The sequence below is a fragment of the Erinaceus europaeus genome, unplaced genomic scaffold, assembly GCF_950295315.1.
Source record: "Erinaceus europaeus unplaced genomic scaffold, mEriEur2.1 scaffold_665, whole genome shotgun sequence".
NCBI lineage: Eukaryota > Metazoa > Chordata > Mammalia > Eulipotyphla > Erinaceidae > Erinaceus > Erinaceus europaeus.
The window spans coordinates 59318-71038 of record NW_026648187.1 but is presented as its reverse complement, the minus strand read 5'-3'; the positions used below and the strand labels follow the sequence as shown (position 1 = coordinate 71038).

Below are 11721 nucleotides of genomic sequence, written 5' to 3'. Positions count from 1 at the left end.
CCCAGCATCTGAGTGGGATTCACCAGCTGTATTATTATTGTGATTATTATTGCCACCAGGGTTACCGATGAGGCTTGGTGTCTGCATGCCTTTTCCCCCTCCTTTATTGGATAGGACAGAGAGAAATTGAGGGGGGAGAGGAGAGAAAGAGAGACAGAGATAGACACACAGAGAGATAGACAGACAGAGAGATGCCTGCAGCTCTGCTTCACTGCTCATGAAGCTCCCCCCTGCAGATGGGGAGCCAGGGCTTGAACCCTGGTCCTTGCACATGGCGATGTGTGTACTCTACCAGGTGTGCCACTGCCTGCGCCCCCATCAGCTGTTTTTTCAAACAAATATTTTATTTACCATTTATCAGATATATATAGAGAGAAATTGAGGGGGAGGAAGGACAGACACCTGCGGCCCTGCTCCTCCACTCGTGATGCTCCCCCCCTGCAGGTGGGAACTGGGGGGTTTGAACCCAGGTCCTTGCACCTTGTAACATGTGCGCGCAGACAGGTGTGCCTCTTTCTTTTTAATATTATTTATTTACTTATTGGACAGAGCCAGAGGAAGATCAAGAGGAAGGGGGAGATAGGGAGACAGAGCGACACCACTCGTGAAGCCTCCCCCCTGCAGGTGGGGACCGGGGGCTTGAACCCGGGTCCTTGAGCACTGTAACAGGTGTGCTTGACCAGGCGCGCCCCCACCTGGCTGCTCAGTGCTCCTGGGTGAGTTCCCGGAGAGGGCAGGCCATTCCTCTGCTGTGCTGCCGCCAGACTCTCAGCCTGGGATGATTAATCTTAACTGCCAACTTGGCTAGACTGTAATTGCCAAATGTTTGTCATAAAAACACTTTTTTGTTGTTTTAAAGATACAAATAATAGTGAGCTCAGTGGGCGGCATGTAGCAGATTGTCTCACTTTATGAAAGTGGGTGGAGTTGAATCTTCACACCTGAGATTCAAAATCTCATCCTCTGAGCTGCAGGTGACACAGTAGCTCTCTCTTAATCTCTCTCTCTCCCTCAATCTCTTTCTCTCTCTCAATCTCTCTCTCAAAATCTCTCTCTCCCTCAATCTCTATCTATGTCCCTCAATCTCTCTCTCTCAATCTCTCTCTCCCTCAATCTCTCTCTCAATCTCTCTCAATCTCTCTCTAAATCTCTCTCTCCCTCAATCTCTCTCTCAATATCTCTCTCAATCTCTCTCCCTCAGTCTCTCTCTGTCCTGAAATTCCCCACCTTTCATATATAATAAATAAATCCCAGCCTTTTTTTTTAATAAAAGAAATCAGTCTTGAGAATAACATTCCAGGGTAGGGAATATAAAATCAAGGAGATCTTTTGCTTAGCAAAATAACTATGCTAATTTGCTTATGTGAGTTCATTCTCTTTAAATATATGTACATATATATATATATATATTTTTTTTTGCAGAATCGACTTATCAAGATGAGATAAGGTAAGCTTGAAACCACACTGATTTTCTTCAACCAAGAACAAAGCAGGGGAGATAGCAAACTGGTGGTGCAACAGACTTTCATGCTTGAAGTTCCTAGGTCCTGGGTTCAACCCCCAACACTGCCATATGACAGAACTGAGCATAGCTTTGGCAGAAAATAATAAATAAACAAGCAAATGAAAGACCAGTCAACCTCCCCTGAGTCTCCCAATACACACTCTCCACCCCCCTTCCCTAAGCATTTCAGGATTCTGTTCCTTAAAACAAAGTCCTGAGAACAAACAGTCCTGCCAAGCACCCAAACCAGCCACAGGCTCACAGGACAGTGTTAATTCTGGAATAAAGTCCTGGGCAGCTGCACCACTGGGGAAAGGCAGAAACAGGCTGGAGGTTGGGTCCACCTGCCAACACCCATATCCAGCAGAGAAGCAATGACAGAAGCCAAACCTTCCACCTTCTGCTCCCCATAAAGAATTTGGTCCAGACTCCCAGAGGGGGAGAAATGTCAGGGGAAGATGCCCAGAGGACTCTGAACCCCAACTCCATCAGGACCCAGAGAGAGAAGAGGACAAAGGGGAGGGGCATTTGGATGGAGTAACAGGTGTAGGTGTGACTTGGAAAGGAAGAGAAGATGGGAGCATAAGAAAAAAAGGGAAAATCTAGACAGATAGTTGTAGAAATAATAGTCAACCCATATCTGCGACCTTAGGAGAAGTGCTGGAGCTTCCAGTGGGGGGGATGGGGACACAGAGCTCTGGTGGTGGGAACCGTGCGAGGTTGTACCCTGTTATCTTGTGATTTTGTAAATTAGTGTTAAATCACTGACAAAATTTAAAAAAGAAAGAAAATAAATAAATAACAATAAAAACCCACAACACATATTTTAAAAAAACCTTTTATTATCTTTATTTATTTATTGGATAGAGATGGCCAGAAAAGAATAGGGAAGGGGGAGATAGAGAGGGAGAGAGACAGAGAGACACCTGCGGCCCTGCTTCACCACTGGTGAAGCTTCCTCCTTGAAAGTGGGGACCAGGGGCTCGAACCTGGGTCCTTGTGAATTGTAACATGTGCACTCAACCAGGTGCGCCCCCACACCCCACCACCCTTCTTTACTCTGGAAAAGCAAAATCGTATTTACACACACGGATGTGGCTAAGAACAGGAACAAAGGCGAGGGAAGAGAACAGAAAAAAAAAAGTCCTTGTGAATAGCATCTCCCCAAACGAAGCCCCCGTCCCCCACAACAGGCCCGAAACAAGCAGCCACTGAGCCTGGAACTTGAGACCTGCAGTGTGGACCACCACCCCAGCACCCATTAACGTGGCGCCTCTCCCAACGGTCTCATTGCAGGAGATCAGCCGCCGTGAAGGCCATCGAAGCTTCAGAGACCGCGTCCAAAGGTGGAAGGGAGAACCGTGGCTACAGCACAGAGCAGCCTGGGCCCTCAGGTGAGAGCCTAGAGGGGCTCGGAGGGCCGTGGGGGAGACTGGCCTCAGAAGGAGAAGGGAGAGGGACGAGGCAGCCCTCGAACCCATGCCCGACCTCAGCCAGCACACACTGTGTGCCCGGCAGTTTTGAGCAGAGCAGAGAAATTCTAGACTCCAGGGAGTCTGGAGGGAGACTGACTGGTGATGGCTCACCTGCCGTCTTAAATATAATCAAAGCAGGCAGCAAACTGGGAGGTTTTTTTTAAATATTTATTTATTCCCTTTTGTTGCCCTTGTTGTTTTGGGAGGCTTTTAAAAAATATTTATTTATTTATTTATTTATTTCCCCTTTTGGAGCCTCAGGCACGAGAGTCTCTTTGCATAACCATTCTGCTATCTACATCCGCCCTGTTGTACTTATTGTTGTTGTTACTGATGTCGTCGTTGTTGGATAGGACAGAGAGAAATGGAGAGAGGAGGGGAAGACAGAGAGGGGGAGAGAAAGACAGACACCTGAAGACCTGCTTCACCGCCTGTGAAGCGACTCCCCTACAGGTGGGGAGCCGGGGGCTCGAACCGGGATCCTTAACGCCAGGCCTTTCGTGCGATGAACTCCCAACAAGAAAGAAATCTGTTTTAAGCAGAGTCTGTTGAGGGTTGAGGTTTCTGTGTGCTGGATTAAAGGCGCAATGCAGACACCTGCTTCTGCAGATACGGTTCTGCAGGGCCCCAGCTTGGTTTCCCACAGATTCTCACCCCGACTCCGCCCTTCTCTGCAGAGGCCGCTTCTTCTGCCCCTCCAACGTCTGGAGCGTCCACTCTTCCTCAGGGACGGCACGGTGGCCGACCAGCTGCCCAGGTGAGCTAGACACCCCTCACTCCCACCCCTCTTTAACACCTCACTGTGGGTGACTGCTGGGGTGCAGGGCTGTTGTATGCTTTACATTGGGTTGTTCTAGCTCTCCCCCTACCAAAAAAATTGGTTCAGTCCTGCTAGTTTCGCGGGCCCGCTTGTCCCCGCCCCAAGGAACCCTGAGATAGTTCCAGAGTGGCAGAGTTCGAGAGTGCTTGGCACTGTCGCAGGGCAAAGAGGCAGCAGATTCTGTTTGGTGATTAGTTTGGTTTAGTTTATGAATCGTTGTTCTTGAATAAAGAAATACAGCTTCCCTGCCCAGCCGTATGTCTCTGGTCATCTCTGTTACCTGCCCGTGAAGCTAGCCCGGCTAGCTAGAGCCTCCGAATTTTAACAACACAGGGCCAATGCCTGGGTGGAAGGGCACCACCCTGGGGTCCCCCTGTCCATGGGGCGGCCTGCAGCAGTCAGGGGCCAGGACCTCTCCCTGCCCACACCATTGGAAGCAGTGGCTTCCAGACATAGAGTCAGAATTTCTTCACCTGCCAATTTTTTTTTGGGGGGGGACAGTTGACCTGTTGGGAGCTCAGTCCCCCTGCGTGCTGCATGTGTGATCTTTCCTTTGCTCTCTCTCTTTCTCTCTCTCTCTCTCCCTCCCTCTCTCTCCCTCTCTCTCCTTCTCTCCCTCCCTCTCTCTCTCCTTCTCTTTCTCTCTCCCTCCCTCTCTCTCCTTCTCTTTCTCTCTCCCTCCCTCTCTCTCTCCTTCTCTTTCTCTCTCCCTCCCTCTCTCTCTCCTTCTCTTTCTCTCTCCCTCCCTCTCTCTCTCCTTCTCTCTCTCCTTCTCTCTCTCTCCCTCCCTCTCTCCTTCTCTCTCTCCCTCCCTCTCTCCTTATCTCTCTCTCTCCCTCCCTCTTTCTCTCCCTCTCTCTCTCCTTCTCTCTCTCTCCCTCCCTCTCTCTCTCTCTCTCCCTCCCTCTCTCTCTCTCTCTTCCTCCCTCTCTCTCCCTCTCTCTCTCTCCCTCTCTCTCCCTCTCTTTCAATGCTGACAGAGAATGAACCTAAGTCCTCATGCATGTGAGACAACACCACTAAGCGGCCTTCCCAAGCCAACTTTACATTCGTTGAAAGACAGAGAGAGACAGAGAGAGAGAGAGAGAGAGAGAGAGAGAGAGAGACAGAGAAGAGGAGAAGAGTTCACTCTCCAGAAGAAAGAATTGGGGCCGGGAAACAGCATCATGGTTCTGTCCAGTATTCCTGCCTGAGGCTCTGAGGTCTCAGGTTCAATCCCTAGCTTCCACCATCAGCCAGAGCTCAGCAGGGCTCTGTGGAAATAATAATAATAATGATGGTTCTGCAATAATACTCTCCCGCCTGAGACTCTGAGGCCTCAGGTTTGGTCCCCAGCTCCACCATCAGCCAGAGCTCAGCAGGGCTGACAAAGACCAAAACACGTTGTGCGTCTCCTCACTCATGCTGTCTACCCTGGCTGGCTTCACACTTGCCATCAACACCCAACTTTGTTTTCTAGACAAGATTTTTTAGTTGACGAAGCCAAATTAACTCAGTCTGAGATGCCATAAAACACAAGAGGAGCTGGGCGGGGGAGACAGCATAATGGTTATGCCCACAGAGTCTCATGCCTGAGGCTCCTAAGTCCCAGGTTCAATTCCCCACACCACCATAAACCAGAGCTGAGTAGTGCTCTGGTCTCTCTCTCTCTCTGTCTCTCTCTCTCTGTATTTCTCTCAAAGATAAAATAAATAAAATAACAAAAACACACGAGGAGTCAATAAAATCAGAAATTGTCCCTCAAAAATGACAGTGGGAGAAGCAGTGCCTGTGTGTGTTACACGGTGTCTGTCAGGACGCTGTACCTCTTTTTAAAATCTCTTATTTATTTATTTATTTATGTGTTATTGGAAAGAGACAGAGAAACTGATCTGGGAGAGACAGAGAGGGAGAGAGACGGAGAGACACCTGCAGCCCTGCTTCACCACCCCAGAAGCTTCCCCACTGCCGGTGGGAACCGGGGGCTTGAACCCGGGTCCTTGTGCATGATAACTTGTGTGCTCTGCCAGCTGTGCCCCTGCCTGGCCTGCACACTGCAATATTTGAAACTAGGGTCCTCCTCCCTCCCCTCCCATCATGCCCCTGCTCCCCAAATGCTGCTCTTCAAGGTCTCTCTTTATATGTTCAAGACATCTGTTTATGATCCTGTGGGCAGGGCTTCAGGGATGTGCTCTGTCTTTGTGCTGGGGCTGCATTTTCATCCAGGTAAAGGGACAGAGAGGTGCAGGTGGTGCAAAGCACAAGGACCGGCGTAAGGATCCTGGTTCGAGCCCCTGGCTCCCCACCTGCAGGGGAGTCGCTCCACAGGCGGTGAAGCAGGTCTGCAGGTGTCTGTCTTTCTCTCCTCCTCTCTGTCTTCCCCTCCTCTCTCCATTTCTCTCTATCCTAGCCACCAATGATGACATCAATAACAACAACAGTAATAGCTACAATAATAAAAAAAAAAACAAGGGCAATAATAGGGGATAAATAAACATTAAAAAAATTAAAAAAAAAGAAGCAACCTAAATGCCCCAAAGACAGGTGAATGGATCAAAGAAATGGAGGTGTAGATACAGACCAAGAAGAGAAGTGTTGGGGGGACATGGGGAGAGAGAGGAGCTCTACTGCACTGCTGGTGGGGTGCAAACTGGGGCAGCCACTCTGGAGAACAGTGTGGCGAATCCTTGAACAAATGCAAATGGAGACGCCATAGGACTCAGCAATGCCACTGTTAGGCATTTACCTAAAAAATAAAATCGCACTGATTCACAGGGATAGAGGCACCCGTGTTCATAGCGGCTTTATTCACAATAGTAAAAACCTGGACACAGCCAAAAAGCCCTTTGACAGTTGACTGGGTAAAAAAAAAAAAAAAAAAAAAAAGATGGGACATGACCTAACTTTATACTCAACGGAGTACTATGCAGCAATAAAAAGGGACGATCTTGTGTCCTGTGGGATAAAGCAGATGGAACTGGAGAAGGTGATGTTCAGTGACGCCAGTCGGGAGGGGAAGGACGGCTACAGAGTGGCTTTGCTCATGTGCGGTACACAGAGAGATGAGCATATAGATGTGAGAAAGAATCAGCCTACTGACAAGACTGTGAGAGAATGGGGGTGGGGCTGGGGACACAGACCTTTAGTGACGGGAGTGGTGTGGTGAAAAATAATTAAAAAAAAAAATATATATCTTCCAAGATATCCTTTTCTGCTGGCCTGACCCACCCCGTGGACCCTGTCTTCTTTCTTGTCAGAGTCCTGACCCCCACCCCCGGCCGGGCCCGGCCAGCCGCCCACATGTTTCCTTCTTCACCACCAGTCCCAGGACGGTCAGGAGCGCCACGTTAGTGTAGCGACCCCTCCGTGGACCTCAGCTCGTACGTGGCCCACTTCGGGGTGTGGAAGCCCTCGTCCCTGCACGCCCAGGCCCAGCGCCGGGCATCTGCTCCGCCAGATTCCGCTGGAAGAGGCCATGCTGGAATCATCATCCCCACAGCTGCTTCACAGCGAGAGAAGGAACCTGCCGTCCATGCTTCCAGGGGAAACGCTGACTGAAAACCTCTCAGGAGCTCCCCGGATTCCGGGAAGCGAGAGGTGCTGGATCGTCATGCTGAGGCTGCTCTTCTCCACTCCACACTCCTGCTTGCTAACCCCTTGCAGGGCCCACTTCTGCCATGACTTTGCAAAAAAAGAAAAAAAAAAGTCTTAATTGATGGCTGGAGACATAGGATACTGGTTCTGCAAACAGACATTCCTGACTGAGGCTCCGAGGCCCCAGGTTCAATCCCCAGCACCACCACCAGCCCGAGCTGAGCAGGGCTCTGGTCTCTCTTTGTATCTTTCTTTCTCTGTCTCTTTCGTTAAAATAAATAAATAAATTTTTTAAAATGCAATTGAATTCTCAAGTGGATGAAAGCACATGTTGCAAAGTCTCTCCTTGCTGGATGGTTCCCCTCCTCAAACTTCCCTTCTATCTGCTTTGGGTGGGACTTGTTCATCTCCCTCAAACGAGACAGCTGTGGATCATTCTTTGCCAGGGGTACACCTCACAGACCCCAGATGCCACAAACAAGAAACAAAAAAGGAAACAGAGTGTGTGTTCTTTCATAAATAAGAGAAAAGCGTCAAAGTAATCTTGTCTCTCTTGAGTTGACTACATAGGTGTGGTGGAATAAAATGTTATTTTTAGGAGTCACGCCTTCTCTAAGAGGCCAGGTGGGTGCTGTTTATAGAAAAAAAAAATCATGGGAGTCGGGCGGTAGCGTGGCGGGTTAAGCGCAGGTGGCGCAAATCGCAAGGACCGGCATGAAGGATCCCGGTTCGAGCCCCCGGCTCCCCACCTGCAGGGGATGTTGCTTCACAGGCGGTGAAGCAGGTCTGCAGGTGTCTGTCTTTCTCTCCCCCTCTCTGTCTTCCCCTCCTCTCTCTATTTCTCTCTGTCCTATTCAACAATGACAACAATAATAACAACAACAATAAAACAACAAGGGCAACAAAAGGGAATAAATAAATAAATAAGTAAATATTTAAAAAAAGAAAAAAAATCACATTTTCACACTAAGTGTGTGTGTGTGTGTGTGTGTGTGTGTTACTGGAGCCTCAGAAATGTGTGATTTCACTGTTCCTGGGTCAAACATTTCATTATTTAACAAAACGTCAAGACATATAGGTAGACAGACAGAAAGAAACACACCATGGCACTAGAATTAGAATTTTCCCCAGGGCCTTAGCACTTCCTATGTGGAGCTGGGGTTCTAGGCTGGGCCCTGTGCATGGTGCTATTTTTCTAGTGGACACAAGCATGAGGTCCTGAGTTCAACCTCTGGCATTACACGTGCCTCTCTCAAATGATTAATACATAAATGTTTGTTTTACTTATATAGTTTTTGCCAGCAAGGTTTTTACTATGAATCCACTGCTCTCGGTTGCCATTTTTTCCTTTCTTTCTATTTTATTGGATAGAGACAGCGAGAAATTGAGAGGGAAGGGGAGATAGAGAGGGAGATAAACAGAGCGACACCTGCAGCCCTGCTCCACCACTCACGAAGTTTCCTCCTCCTGCAAGTGGGGAGCTGGGGCTCAAACCCGGGTCCTTGTGCATAACACTACGTGTGTTTAACCAAGTGTGCCAATGCCACCCCGCATCTTTATTTTATTTTTAAAGACTTATTCATTAACTTATTTTATTGCAAATAATAAAAATCAAACCTTTATGTTTTTGTAGAGAAATGTTTTCATTTCTTTCAGGTTCACAGCTAGTAGAAGTACTTGATGGGCTACATAGTACCAACTATATATATATTGCCTCCAGGGTTATTGCTGGGGCTCAGTGCCTGCACCATGAACCCATTGCTCCTGGAAGCCTTTTTTTCACCCCCTTTTGTCCTTGTTGCTGTAGCCTTGTTATGGTTATTATTGTTGTTGTCGATGTAGTTCGTTGTTGGATAGGACAGAGAGAAATGGAGAGAGGAGGGGAAGACAGAGAGGGGGAGAGAAAGACAGACACCTGCAGACCTGCTTCACCGCCTGTGAAGCGACTCCCCTGCAGGTGGGGAGCCGGGGGCTCAAACCGGGATCCTTAAGCCGGTCCTTGCGCTTTGCGCCACCTGCGCTTAACCCGCTGCGCTACCGCCTGACCCTCCAAACTACATGTTTTATGAACAGTGTTTTCCACTGTTTATATTTATAAAACTGAAAATAAGAACAGAATTAATTCTTTTTTTTTTATTTTGGGGGTGGTTAATAGTTCCTATGACAACTAAAGATTTTAACTTATTTATTAATGAGAAAGATAGGAGGAGAGAGAGAGAGAGAGAGAGAGAGAAAGAACCAGACATCACTCTGGTACACATGCTGCCAGGGACCGAACTCAGGACCTCATGCTGGAGAGCCTAGTTCCTTAGCCACAAATCGCTAGGACAGCTCTTAACACATGGGTCCGATCTCTTGTCTCATGAAAGGTGTTTGCAGAAACACTCTCACCCCAGCGTGGGCTCATCTCCACCATCATGCCCCTGTCCCCAGAGCCCTCCTCTGCAGACCCCACTCCCCTTCCCAGAGTCCTTTGCTGTGACGCCATACACCCAACCCAGGCCAAGCTCTACTGTGCTCTTCCTTCTCCGTCCTTGTTGCTTTAGTTCTGTCCATGACTATCCACTTCCTCTTTTTGGCTTCTTTCACTTAACAGGATTACTTGAAGCTCAGAAAATTTATTCTATATTATGCTATATGATACAAGGAAAGGAAGGTCCCCTCAGAGATGGAGAGATGGAGAGAGAGAGAGAGATGGAGAGAGAGATGGAGAGATGGAGAGAAAGAGAGATGGAGAGAGAGATGAAGAGATGGAGAGATGGAGATATGGAGAGAGAGATGAAGAGATGGAGAGATGGAGAGATGGAGAGAGAGAGAGAAAGAGAGAGAGGAAGCAGAGCATCAGTCTGGCACGTGCAATGCTGGAACTGAACTCCTAACCCCATGCTTCTCCCAGGTCCGATGCTTTATCCATTGTGCCACCTCCCAGGTCCCGTGGGTGACCTGGCTGTGCGCCACCCACCTCACCATCTTTTAACATGTAATCTGCAGGCAGGGCTCTTGTTGGCGGAGTTCTGGCTGGAGAAATATCTCAGATGCTTAGTTATTATTTTCCATTATTATTATTACGATTATTATTTACAACGCCCTGCTCAGCTCTGGGTCATGGTGGTGCAGGGGATTGAACCTGGGATTTGGGAGCCTCAGGCACGAGAGTTTCTTTGCAGAACCATTGTGCTATCTCCCCCCGCTGGTAATTTTTTTTTTCTTTAGCGACAGAGGCAGATAGAGAGAGAGAGACTGAGTCCACAGCACTGAAACTTCTTCAAATCCAGCAGTGGGCCAGGCTCGAACCGGGCCTGTCAATGGCCAAGCTGCGGTGCCCCCCTGCTTCATCCCAACACGTGTCCAGAATGTTCCTGCGACCTGCGGTCACATCAGCTGCAGCCCTGCAGCCCTGCTAGGAGCCAGCAGCTGAGGGGTTAATGAGGCCGTGATGGGCAGCACGTGTGCCAGAGCCATTCTGCTTGGCCGTGACCATGAGATGCCAGTTCTGCTCGGGTTCTGATTGGTCAGCATGCATACACTGTCGATTCTGATTGGGCAGTGCTCACACAAACTCTGTTCTGATTGGTCAGCATGCATACACTGTTGATTCTGATTGGCCAGTGTGCACACACTGTGGCTCCTGGTAGAGCAGGGTCCATGTGCTCTCTGTTGTCATTGATGGTAGTCAGACCTCACTGGCTGTGGACACGTTTCGTGACTAGTCAATCAGGATCCTGATAAAAACCTGCTTCGTTTCTAGAGCTGTGTCCATAAACTGAAGGGACTGCTGCCTGCTTCTCTCTGAAGCAGAGCTGAACGGGTTCCAGGAGCCCATGGATGGCGATGCCACTTCCCCAAAGCTATTTCGTGTTTCTTAATATGATTTTCTAAAGTTTTATGAAAATCCTTTATCTATTGATTATCGGATAGAGACAGAGAGAAATTGCGAGAGGAGGGGGAGATAGAGACGGAGAGAGACAGAGAGACACCTGCAGCCCTGCTTCACCACTAGCACCGCTTCCCCCCTTGCAGGTGGGGGCCGGGGGCTCGAACCCGGGACTTTGTGCGCAGTAATGTGTGTGTGCACATAACCAGGTGCACCACAGCCTGGCCTCCTCCTTAAACGGTTTGTTACAGGAGAAAAAAAAAAAAAGATCTCAGTTTGACTAGCAATGCAATTCCCATTTGTTATCTTTAAATTTCATTACTTTATTTGATGGGACAGAGAGGAATTGATTGGGGAGGGGAGAGGGAGAGAAGGAGAGGCTCCTTCAACACCACCATCACTTGTGAAGCTTCAGCCCTGCGAGTGAGAACTGGGGGCTCGAACCCACATCCTTGCATATTGTGCCATGTCTACT

At 48.7% G+C, this 11721-nt stretch overlaps 1 long non-coding RNA gene across 2 annotated transcripts; it reads left to right on the top strand.

Annotated features, from left to right (window-relative positions):
* The first annotated feature begins 1213 nt into the window (after positions 1–1213).
* On the top strand, positions 1214–7642 carry LOC132536666 (uncharacterized). Of its 2 annotated transcripts, none has more exons than XR_009548149.1 (4): positions 1214–1447; positions 2698–2898; positions 3657–3736; positions 7036–7642. It is a non-coding gene; the product is annotated as an uncharacterized LOC132536666 (long non-coding RNA). The 2 variants fall into 2 exon arrangements; XR_009548148.1 differs by having other exon boundaries at positions 1216–1447; positions 2801–2898.
* Positions 7643–11721: the final 4079 nt, after the last annotated feature.